The sequence below is a fragment of the Pezoporus wallicus genome, unplaced genomic scaffold (genome assembly GCF_028554395.1).
Source record: "Pezoporus wallicus isolate ANWC-B61680 ecotype Strahan unplaced genomic scaffold, APGP_CSIRO_Pwel_v1 contig_2384, whole genome shotgun sequence".
In the NCBI taxonomy this organism is placed as follows: Eukaryota; Metazoa; Chordata; class Aves; order Psittaciformes; family Psittacidae; genus Pezoporus; species Pezoporus wallicus.
In genome coordinates, this window is record NW_026640488.1 from 645,793 (window position 1) to 658,442 (window position 12,650).

At 41.0% G+C, this 12,650-nt stretch overlaps 1 protein-coding gene across 1 annotated transcript in view; it reads left to right on the forward strand.

Moving 5' to 3' along the window:
• The first annotated feature begins 11,459 nt into the window (after positions 1–11,459).
• FHIP1A (FHF complex subunit HOOK interacting protein 1A) overlaps positions 11,460–12,650 on the forward strand; it is a 48,938-nt gene continuing 47,747 nt past the window's right edge. The window contains exon 1 of the mRNA XM_057419029.1: positions 11,460–11,474. The gene's annotated coding sequence lies outside the window, so the exon portion shown is untranslated. The remainder of the gene's footprint in view (positions 11,475–12,650) is intronic.

The following is a 12,650-nucleotide window of genomic DNA, read 5'->3' on the forward strand; positions in this document are numbered from 1 at the left end:
CATGTTTTTAAACAAAACTTTTTAAGGTGTGGTGTTCTGCTACAGGCTGTAGCCTTCCTCTATGCTTCTCTGCTTTTTTTTCCCCAATACTGGTGCTGTTTTTGTCATGGCAATAAATACAGCTCTCTAACATTCAGTTTTTCAGCACATACTCTGCTCTTAATGAATGTGATCATTTACACAGTGTCACTGTAGTATTGGCATGCTAAATAATTTAGTGAGCTGTGGCAGGTAGATAGCTCTATGGTGTCTATGTTACTATGGCAATATATTTGCTTAATGTAAATATTAATCATTCTGACCATATGAATCTCAGGGCTTCTGACATTATTAGCTGTGTTTGCAAGGTGGGAATCAGCATATCTCAAAGAAAAGTTGTTCTGGAAATATTAATAGTTTAAAGATTACTTTTTCCCTTTCATAATTTCTTCTTCTTTCTGACTGAGCTATGTAATCTATTGATTGCAATGAGCAGAGCAGAACATTTCTCCCATTTCTTTATCATGGTTGTAATGCAGCTCTGTTATAAAGAAATATGTAACTGTATTCTGATCCTCTAAAAATTCAGCTGACTGAAGTGAAAGGGAATAGGATCTTGAGGTCCATCAGCTTTGCTCTCAGTCACAGAGGCAAGGCAGTTCAAGAAACATATGAAATAAAATCAGACTTGGAGGAAAAAATCTGGGATATTGGATCTAGTTCCGCAGCTTGAAAATTAAGCTAAGTGTGAGAGGCTTTTCTGTCCCCTTTTTGGGTGCTGTCAGGTATAGAATTACTTAAGAAACCCCTCATTTGTCCGAAAATTAATGTGTAAGCAATATGTCAATGAAGTATGTTTCTGAAATGTTTATGTAGATTCTATGATTCTGTGATTTTTCTAATCTGTTTTTGTGGACCATTTCCAGGAAAAAGGAACTACCTTTTGCGAAGTCTTGTCTGAAAGGCCAGCTAATTCCTGATTTTGTGAACTATTCTTTGTCTGTTTGATCTGCCTGCTCTTTTGAGGCAACAAGTGGTAAAAGAATAAAATCTTTCACCTTTTCTAAGTATGATGTGGCATCACAATTCATCAGTTGATAGTCTATATAAAACTTCAGTCACTTCAAACCATAAATGATGAATGTACATCAGTACTATTCATAACATTTTATGTACCATTTTAAAACTTGTTAAAAGCCTAAAATTAAGATCAACGCTACAAAGACTTGGCTGGAATGTGCTCCCTCCCTGTTTTTGAAATTTTCTCCCTGAATTATCTCCAACTGCCAAACATCTGTAATGTAGGAGAAAAAAAGCATTATAAGCAGTCTTTAATTATTTGTAGGGTAGATGATACTGGAGGGTTCTATGTGCTGCATTCTGACCTCAGTGCTCAGCACCTCTCTGTTTGGCCCATTAACTGTTGAAGAAATGATAGAAAATACAGTAGTAGCCAAGCACAGACTTCTGAGTTCTTTGTGCTTCACAGAAGAGTCTTTGCTGAACTTGCATGTGTGTTCTTTATTTTCTTATCTTTAAGACGATAAAACTTCTGCTGCCAGTTTTTGCATGTAAAGTAATGCTCCTTATTCGATAGGAATACAAACTGGAGTTGTTAGTTGCCTTTTCATGGCACTGTTGCTCACAAATGCTAGTTTGGAATTCAAGTTAACCTACGAAAATTAATTATTTACCACATATCTTTTCCTGACAAGGCTGCCTGTGGGAATACTGTGCTGCTAGCTGTCTCTAAAAAATATAATATGCTTTAGATGCATCTGTTGTTTATAGATGCAGGGAAGTATTGAAGCATTTAGATTCAGAATACCTACTAAGTATTAGCATAGTTGAAAGAGTAATTGGAGCAGCTTCTCTGATTATTCTCTTAGTAAACAAGCCATTCTCACAAAATACCTAGGGAAAAGTCACATGTGCTGCAATACATTGAAGGAAAAAGACTGCAGAGCCACTCTGTCCTTTGTGGAAAGAACCTGTGTAGAGAGAGAAGCTCCTGTGGGATCCGGCTGGCAGGACTTTCCCTTAGGGAGAGAGGCTTGATGACTTTGCTTTTCCAAAGTCACAAGTATCTGTTTTCAAGACAGCTGGGAGGGATCCTCTGAGTACGCAGTACTCCTTTCCAGGTTTGGCTTCAGGACGTGACACATGCAATAGGAACCAGACATAGAGTGCGAGGAGTTCTTTTGACATAATTCATGCTACCAGTCGCTGAAAGAGTCTGGTGGAGCTCATCTGCCTTGGTGGTTTTGTGGCACTAAAACCTACCACTGAAGTGGATTGCTCTCTTTCTGTTTTTTTGCCCCTGGCTACAGCATGGGCTTGGCGATACAAGTGTATACCAGTGGATTCCTACAAACAGAGATGCAGTGGAATGCTTCACATCAGTGAAACATGTTCTGTTTCTGAGCTACGCTGCATTTCTTTGCTTCTACTGCTGAAATCTGGCATGCCTGTATTTTAAAGCTGGGCTGAAAAAAGTGTAATGAGTTCTATTACAAGCTGAATGTTTAAATGGGGCGATAAACTGAAAGGAACAAAAGTATGTTCCAAAAAGCAGTTGTGTTTAATGCTTCACACATGATTTGCTCAGCTAGCTTCTTTTATTGTCACACTATAAATGCCTTTTCACTTTCCCCACAGAAGAAAAAATTCTAGTAGCTCTCCAATGCTTTTTTTATGTGCATAATGAATGTTTTCTTTTGAGAATTACCTTATAATTAAGCAGTGAAGTTGTTCTATCTGTATTGGTTTTATGCTCTTTGTTGTCATTCTTTTTGTATATTTTACTTTGAAAAGGTAATGATGGCTGCTGTGCAATCCTGTGACTTCGATGGCTGTCCTCGTGGAAGGAGAGCTGGTGCTGCTCTTTTGTTGGAATGAGGAGGTCCCAGAGGAACTGTGCATCATAAGCTTGGGCTTATCAGACATTCTTTTTAGACTGGCACATGACTGACACTGGCTACTGTTGATCCATGGATAGCTGGCACATGATTACCCCCTGTCTTGCCTTCTTTCCTTTGGTGTCACAGAACAGATACATTGCAGAGATTAAAATGGAGGGAATGTTCTGGCCCTTGTCCTCTTATGTTATCCTTAAAATGGTCGTTGTCCATTTAAGTGCTCACATTAGATAGATGTGGCATAAAAATATGTAGGGTAGTGTAAGGCATAAATTGTATTTTCAATACCCTTATCAGTAAGTGGTGGGTAGTTTATAGTAATCTGTGTAGTTTTGACAAGAGAAGGTGGAAAAGGTGAGTAAACCCAGACAAATATGGTCTCCAGGGTTTTGTTAATTGTATCAGTACCTCACTGCTTTTTTTGTTGGGAATTAGAGAGTATATGCTAAATGTAACCTCATATGTTGTAGATAGAAAAATACTTGTCACTTGATCCTTCCTGTTACTGCAATAAGATAGACAGATACCATTGAAATCATAGTGACAAGCAGTGTTTACCTGCTCTTGCATTGTTAGAACATGGCTTTGGGCTTTCAGAAGGGTCAGGGAAAAGGTGCATGAGTCTAGTGCTTTCTCACAGCATGAGCTTGACAGGTGTTTATTTCCAGGTGCAGAACACTTAACTGTCAGAGCTACAGCAATACTAAAGGATGTGATTCGAACGTGCTACTTGGTTATTATAGTTTAATGCCACTCAGCTTTATAATTAGCTTTACTAGACGTTATTAATAAGTGGGTTTGATATTCAAACCATGGTGTTCGAGTTAAGTGTGCCAATGAACCTTATCAGCGGAGCAAAATGTAAATTTTAACTCATTTATCTCATTAGTCTTTAATAAGGCTTTGCTTCACAAATCATGGCTGCATCATCTGCTGATTATATCCTCTGATCCTAAGCGAAAGAGCACTCTAATAATAGCCATACATTGCATGAAACCCTCCCACTGGTGTTCTGAAACACTGTATTTTTCACTTCGTCTAGAGGGCCTTGATTGTGTCTTATCTTTTCTGTGCAATGCCAGAATAGAGAAAGGAAGGTAAGAATTCGTTACTTGAGGGCCCTGGGTTTAGAAACGTTTTGCCAAGTAGGAATTTCTGATGGGGACCATAAGTCCAAGTGTGTTGTCTGAGTCTGGTGCATAGGGACTCTAAGAGTTTTATGGGCAGTTAAAACAGTCAGACTGTCAACTGAATAATGATGGCTTGCTGCCTTAATAATAATCAGGCTTTCCAAAAGTCTGTTGCTCTCATCTTAAGGGAGAAATGGGCCTGAGTGATTTGCCCTAGGCACATGTAAAAGGGAAGAGAATTGGAGGAGAGTGTTAAGTCTACTGGTTTGAACTCTTGCGTGTAGGGAGTAATCACTATGGCTTGTGATGATGATCGTGTCCCCAGCATGCAAGTAAGAGGGAATTGAACAGATTTGAGGGAATTCTTCTAGCAAGTCTCATTAATGCTTTTCTTTATTCCCCAGCAAATTGCTCATACAGTCTTGTCTTAGTCCAAATAAACTTGTTCAATCTATCTAGAAACTTTCAAGCTTTGAAGGTTTCCCAATCATAGAATTGCAGAATAGTTAGGGTTGGAAAGGAGCTTCAGATCATGTAGTTCCACCCCCCCCCGCTGTGGGCAGGGACACCTCTTACTAAACCACATCACCCAAGACTCTGTCTAACCAGGCCTTGAACACCTCCAGGGCAACTCTGGGCAACCTATTCCAGTGCCTCACCACCCTAACAGGAAAGAATTTCCTCCGTATATCCAATCTAAACTTCCCCTGTTTGTTTCAACCCGTTACCCCTATCACTACAGTCTCTAATGAAGAGTCCCTCCCCAGCAATCCTATAGGCCCCCTTCAGATACCGGAAGGCTGCTATGAGGTCTCCACGCAGCCTTCTCTTCCCCAGGATGAGCAGCCCCAACTTCCTCAGCCTGTCTTCTTACAGGAGGTGCTCCAGTCCCCTGGTCATCCTCGTGGCCCTTCTCTGGACTTTCCAACAGTTCCATGTCCTTTTTATGTTGAGGACACCAGAACTGCACACAATACTGCAGGTGAGGTCTCACAAGAGCAGAGTAGAGGGGCAGGATCACCTCCTTCAACCTGCTGGTCACGTTCCTTTTGATGCAGGCCCAGGATACGGTTGGCTTTCTGGGCTGCGAGCGCACACTGCTGGCTCATGTTCATTTTCTCATCAACCAACATCCCCAAGTCCTTCTCCGCAGGGCTGCTCTGAATCTCTTCTCTGCCCAACCTGTAGCTGTGCCTGGGATTGCTCCGACCCAGGTGTAGGACCTTGCACTTGTCGTGGTTGAACTTCATGAGGTTGGCATCAGCCCACCTCACAAGCATGTCAGGGTCCCTCTGGATGGCATTCCTTCCCTCCAGCGTATCAACTGAACCACACAGCTTGGTGTCATTGGCAAACTTGCTGAATGCACACTCAATCCCACTGTCCATGTCAGCGACAAAGATGTTAAACAAGACCGGTCCCAACACCGATCCCTGAGGGACGCCACTCGTTACTGGTCTCCAGCTGGACATTGAGCCATTGACCACAACTCTTTGTGTGTGGCCATCCAGCCAGTTCTTTATCCACCGAGTGGTCCCTCTATCAAATTGATGTCTCTCCAATTTAGAGACAAGGATGTTGTGTGGGACAGTGTCGAACGCTTTGCACAAGTCCAGGTAGATGACATCAACTGCTCTACCCCTGTCCATCAGTTCTGTAGCCCTATCATAGAAGGCCACCAAATTGGTCAGGCAGGATTTCCCCTTAGTGAAGCCCTGCTGGCTGTCACCAAGCACCGTGTTGATTTTCATGTGCCTTAGCATGCCTTCCAGGAGAATCTGCTCCAAGATTTTGCCAGGCACAGAGGTGAGACTGACTGCTCTGTAGTTCCCCGGGTCATCCATTTTCTCCTTCTTGACAATGGGGGTTATATTTCCCTTTTTCCAGTCATTGGGAACTTCACCTGACTGCCATGATTTCTCAAATATGATGGCCAGTGGCTTCACAACGTCATTTGCCAGCTCCTTCAGGACCCGTGGATGGATCTCATCAGGTCCCATGGACTTGGGCATGTTCAGGTTTTTAAGATGGTCTCGAAGCAGATCCTCTCCTACAGTGGGCCCAAGGTTTTCATTCTCACAGTCCCTGCATCTGCCTTCCAAGACTTGGGTGGTGTGGTCAGAGCCTTTGCGAGTGAAGACCGAGGCAAAGAAGTTATTCAGAACCTCAGCCTTCTCCAAATCCTGTGTAGCCAGTTCTCCCCATAGCTTCCAGAGGGGGCCTACGTTCTCCCTAGTCTGTGTTTATTTGCTATGTACCTGTAGAATCCCTTCCTGTTATCCTTAATATCTCTAGCTAAGTTTAATTCTAACTGGGCCTTAGCTTTCCTAACCTGGTCCCTAGCTTCCCGGGCAACCTCCCTGTACTCTTCCCAGGCTGCCTGTCCTTGCTTCCACTTATTATAAGACTCTTTTTTCGTTTGAATTTTCCTCAGCAGCTCCTTATCCATCCAAGGAGGTCTCCTGGCCCTCCTGCTGCACTTCCTTCTAGTTGGGATGCAACACTCCCAAGCTTGTAGCAGGTGATCCTTGAATATCAGCCAACAGACTTGTGCCCCCACGCCCTCTAGGGCTGTATCCCATGGAAGCTTACTAAGCAGGTTCCTGAAGAGGCCAAAGCCTGCTCATTTGAAGTCCAGGGCAGTGAGCTTGCTGCACGCTCTTCTCACTGTCCTGAGGATCTCAAATTTGAGCATCTCGCGATCGCTGCATCCAAGGCTGCCCTGGAGCGTCACATTTCCAACCAGCCCTTCCCTTTTGGTGAGCACAAGGTCAAACATGGCACCTCTCATTGTCGGCTCCTCTGTTACTTGCAGAAGGAAGTTGTCTTCTACGCAATCGAGGAACCTCCAGGATTGCTTGTGCCGGGCCGTACCGTCCTTCCAACAGATGTCAGGGTGGTTGAAGTCACCCATGAGAACAAGGGCCTGCGAGCGTGAGGCTGTTCCTATCTGTCTATGGAGTGCTTCATCTGCAGGTTCTCCTTGATCAGGCGGTCTGTAACAGATCCCCACAGTAATATCTCCCATCGCTGTTCTCCCTTTAACCCTGACCCACAAACTCTCTATTGACTGCTCACCTGTCCCCAGACAGAGTTCCATACTCTCCAGCCTATCCCTAACATAAGGGGCAACTCCCCCTCCCCGCCTGCCAGGCCTGTCTTTTCTAAAGAGCCTGTAACCTTCCATTCCAACACTCCAGTCATAGGAGCCATCCCACCATGTTTCTGTGATGCCTGTTATATCATACCCCCATAGACGTGCACACGTTTCTAATTCCTCGTTTGTTCCCCATGCTATGAGCATTTGTATAGAGGCATCTGAGCCAAGCTCCAAATGAAGCCGGCTTATTGGCTGGAGTGGTTGGGATATCTCTACATTGTTCCAAGCATTTATTATAGGTTCTGGCAACTAAATAAATGTTAATGATTCAGTGACTGTGAATGGACATGCTTGGTTCTGGTGTCTGAGGCAACAAAACTCAGTCACCCCACTTGTAAGCTGATTCTGTTCAGGTCTGCTTCCATGTTGTCTTTATTTTGAAATACTTACACTAGTCTTCTCAGGTTGAGTTCTTAAATGATTGCATCTCTTTCTACAGCAACGTTAAGATAGTACTTCAGATATATCTGAAACAGTCCTTCGTGAGAGAATCTGTTGTTTAAATGGTTGTTAGCATTGCAAGATTAATCTCTTTTGTTACCATGCTTTGTTAAATTGATACTTAAAACCCACTGTGGTACTCTGAGGGATGTGAGATGAGGCAGCTGCTATAGCACTATATTTTAATAGCAGAAGCTAGAGCCCTCATGGGTCCATAGAGCCCATTGACTGCTTCTGGTGGTAGGTTTGCTATAGTAGTAGTCATCCATCACAGTAATGTGTTTTTTTTGCATTGATCATATTGATGGTTGAGGTGGTAGACTGATAATGCTGTCACAGGGAGAACTCTGTGTTTTTACCCTTGTCACAGAAAACCATGCATCTTGGGCTCCCAGTCTTGCTGGCTTAGAGGATAGAGAGGCATTGCCGCAACCCCATCTGTGCATGTTGAATCTAGCAGGTTTAAATTTTCAGGTGTTAGCATCTTTGGGGACTGGTTCTTTCCATTTAGGCTGATTGTTGTGCTATGTATAATTGCAGGCGGATGCACTTCTGGTACACTTGCTCCTGAAGAGAGGTTTTCTACCATTCTTCATTAATTTCTCATTAGTCCTATATGTTTGGTTTAGTGCTGACTTACTAATAACATAATTTATTTTTAGTTAGTTATTCAGTTCAGAGGTGTGATTGTATGCAAATTCTCCCATAAAGTCAATGAAGGGCCTCCTGAGACATTGTCTGACTCTCAACAGGAGGTTAATGTCCTTCATAGTTCAGGTATGCTTGAGAACAGCAAGAATATCAGAATATATGAGTGGAGAGACGATGTATTCTCAAACAGTATTGAAATGCTTTATTACTGAAGTGGCCATGGCATGAATTATGATACAAGTAAAATGGTGTCTGTAGGGAGAGATGAACTTGAAGATAAAACAAAGTATAGAGATGGCAATATGTCATGACAGTAGAAATCCTGTAAGTTTTGTTCCAGCAGAGGGATAACTGGTAAGCAGTGTAATAGTTTAACATGTACTAAAGTACTTATGTAACTGATACATCATAACAAAAAAATGATTTGACATACACTTCCTAATTCTCAGCCTATTTCCCCTTTTAATTGAGAGGTTGGAAAACATACTGTAAAATTGTAATTCAGTGTCAAACCCCATGTCCTCAGGAATAAAGTTGGAAGTCTTACTTCTAAGCATACTATGGTTACAGCTGACTAATGGTGAAGGCCTGTGCATACAGACAGACCATCTCATGCTCTTCAAACTGTTGCTGCATGTGCTTCTCCTTTGGAGCTCTGTGACGGCTGGTACATCACCTGTGACTTTGTATAAGGCTCAGTTTGTGATTTTGGATAGCACATTTATTGCTAATTTTCAAGATCATAAATGTAGATGGATAAATTTAGGATGTGAGGAGAGGTACTGGGTTTCAGGCACAGGAGATAAGAGTACACTGCAACTATCTAGGGGGGGAGGTACTGGTGTACTGCAGCTTCTGATGCCTGGACAGCCATACAGAAGGACAGCAGTAGATGTGAGGAGCAGCAGGGTTCCCAAAGAGATACAGAGACACTCCCTACTTTTGGAGGTGTGCAGGCAAGAATAAGAACAACATATTGTTGGGTGTAACCTGTGCTTTCCCACGCCCGTAGAAGTCTTCTTAGGTGTTATAAAATTAGATGGGAGAGGCTGTGGTTTCACTTTTATTTACCTGTACCAGGAAGGATTCCTGCTAGGGCTGACACCAACTGTCGTCTTTACTAGGCTTTCAGTATTGATCATTCCAAGTGTTTTAAAGTTTAATTAGTAATTAAATTTTATTTTTACTAGTTTCTGATATTTACCATACCTTTTGTAGGTACTGTTCTGCAACATTAGTAAGGTCCCATGTTTTTCACAGCACTCCCTTTATGGTGTATAGTCTTCATTTGCAATTAGGAAAGGGCTGTTATTTACCTTCTTTTACCCTCCAGGGCGTGAAAGCTGCTAGTTTATCTTCATTCCTCCCTGGACTGGAAAGACACCTGTATTTCTATTTATGTTTTATCAAGGGTTCAAATGCAGGACTGAAAAGTTATACAGAATTGTTACGAAAGTGTCAGATTACCTGGATCGCTCTTAAAAATTGTTCCCTTGATTATTTAGCAGTTTCTTTTTTTGCATGCTGGCAACATATCTGAGACAACTGTTGTATAGACTCTAAATGTTTCTTTTGTTGCCCGTGCATTCGTATGTCTTATTATCCAGGCAAATGTAGTCACAAGAATGCAAGATGCTCTAATGTCATTCAGTTTCTGGTTGCAGAAAACCGGTGGAAGAGTGTAATGTATTTTCATAGTAGAGTAGACTTGTGTTATGAGATCAGAGATGAAGAATTGATTTCTGTTCTGCATAATGGACAACTTAATACTGTTTACATGACGCAAGTAATTTTATTCCTAGGAAAGTTGGAGAAGCTCAGAGAGAAAAACATCAACCACCTGTATAAAATGCAATGAAATAGAAACATAAATAACGTGGATTTTTCTTTGGTTTGGCTTTTTATGCACTAAGTAGCATAAAAATGCCAGCAATCCACTTTGGCTGTTTACTGCCATATATATTAAAAGCAGAAAATTCAATGTATATATAGAAAGCCATAATCTGTCAAAGTTCATTCAACTTGCGAATCTGTACTAATACTTTTAAAAAGGGTGTCACTGCGGGAGGAGAAGTTGGTTTTTCATAGACCTACACTCACAGATGGGGAAGTGTTATTTTATTGAGGTTTGGGGTTTGCAGTAGGAATTAATATTGAATGAATCTTCAACTTCTACTTGTCTGCTCTGAGTTGGAATAGAAAGGGAGAGGGAGAAGAGTGTTCCTGTGCAGTTTCCTGTGAGACCTAGTACCTGTGGGTTTGTGTGTTGGGAATGGGGAACTGAAGGGACATGATAGGAGTTTGTCTTGACCTTCTTCCTTCCCCTCCCCCCCCCCCCCCCCCTTGTTCTTCAGTGGAGTGGTTTTATAGCAATTTGGGGCTCTCTTAACAGTAGTGTTCATTTAGTGTTTTTTCTCAGATTTGGCAGTTGATAGCCATAAAAAGGAAATGAAAAGGGTTTTGCAAGTGCTTTTCTCTTTCCCAAGCCTGGAATGTAATTTAGGACAAAGGGAGTTCACCAACATCTGGAGCTTTCTCCAAGCTAAAGTGCATGTCTGAAGCAAACAATATTGGTTCACACAGTGTTTGTTTTTTCTGGTCTTTCTAATTATTTTTTAAAAGAAGAAAAGAAACCCCAACAAACCCAGCCAAAACTACAAAAATACGTTTACATTTTTAAGTGTCAGTCCACTAAATATAATATCACAACCCTTGCCTAATGTCAGATGATACATAATACATAGGATGAGAGATAAAAATGACCTTTCAGATTTTAGTAGCTCATTAATTTTACTAGGTTTGAGGAGTAATTTGTGATGGGCTTCTGCCATCTTACAGTGCACTAAAACAGTTGTCCTGAAGCTGTGTAATGATATGTTTTTGCTCATTCCCTTCTTTCATCATGTCACTAAGAGGTTGTTATCACTTCACCATACAGAAAATAACATTGACTTGGTGGATAAGTATGTTGGGGTAGTAATTCTCTCTAAAATTAGTAGTTTTAGTTAACTGTGTACAGAAAGATAAATGACAGATTCAAGTCATCTAGTCAATTATAATCCATGTACTATAATGAACATCTTGAGAAGTATGAGACGGTTTTGTTATATGATACATATGAGAAATTTCCTTTTTCCAGGAATAAGGAGAACTTTGTATTGTGAATGACGTCCTGGGAGGAGATATGCTGCTAGAGTAAGTATTATGTTAACAAGTAAGCGATATCCATTCTGTACCTAACACTTTTGATTTTATAGCATATTCTGTCTTTTCTGGACCTTTTAATGGAGAGACAGATGAAGAGAAATAACATGTGGATGTGGACAAGAGAGAGGAATTCCATCTGCAAAGTTGAAGTTCTTTTCCCAGTGAAAACTTAGTGACCATCCTCTGAGGACGCTTGTTGGTTGGTTTGCTTTATTGATCAAGTAATCAGGGTAACCTTAATGGTGTTTTGCTACTGGTTCTTGTGCTTGAACTCTATTTAGAACCTGCAGAATCATCTGAGACTTTGGAAATTAAAAAGAAATGTTTATGGCGTCTTCATCATGAAACGTGGAATGCTTAGAATATATGTTTATTTGCATTTTATTGTGGATTAGTGCTGAAAGCATACATGTCTTCTTTAATGTCACTTTGTAGACTTGAGAACATTATTCTTGGACTTCTTATGCTTATTATAATGAGTAGTTTGACATGTTATACAAATCACTTGAAAAATTGTCTTGCATATTATTGCTGTAGCCATAAAATATATAGCTTAATCTTGTTGTCTGTAATCTACATATGATAATTACAGGTATATTGGTGACTTTTTTCCTAGACCATCTTTCTCTCAGGAAGATAATATTTCCTAGTCTGTATGTTAGTGCTCTGAAAATAGTTTTAAATCTTCAGAAAATAGTCTTATACTGCTTTGCTGGTCTCATTTATCTACCTGTCAGGAAAGTTTTCTAGATAGGCAACATAGTAATTTCCTATTAATTTATTTTATGCTTTTAGCTACAGACACTGTTTCACTTTTCTCAAAAATCAAGAAAAAAAGAGAAGTCGTATTCACTTGAGCATCACAGCTTCAAGACGCATATGGTTTTCCTAAATTATGAGTGGGCTAGGTTTGTATGTGTCACAGGTGTCAGAATTATCCTGTAAAGCAAAATCGATGTTGCATATCGCATAGATCATTTCGATTTCTTTTTTCCACTAGCATAACCAGAACATAAAGTAGGTTTTGTTAAATGTCTGCTTTCGGATGTGTTGCTCCTTCCCACTCTTGGATGGTGATGAATTTTGAAATAAACCCTGTACAAAACCTCAGTAGAAATTCAGAGGTTGACAACAACTGTTTTTTCCCAATAATTCACTTCAGTT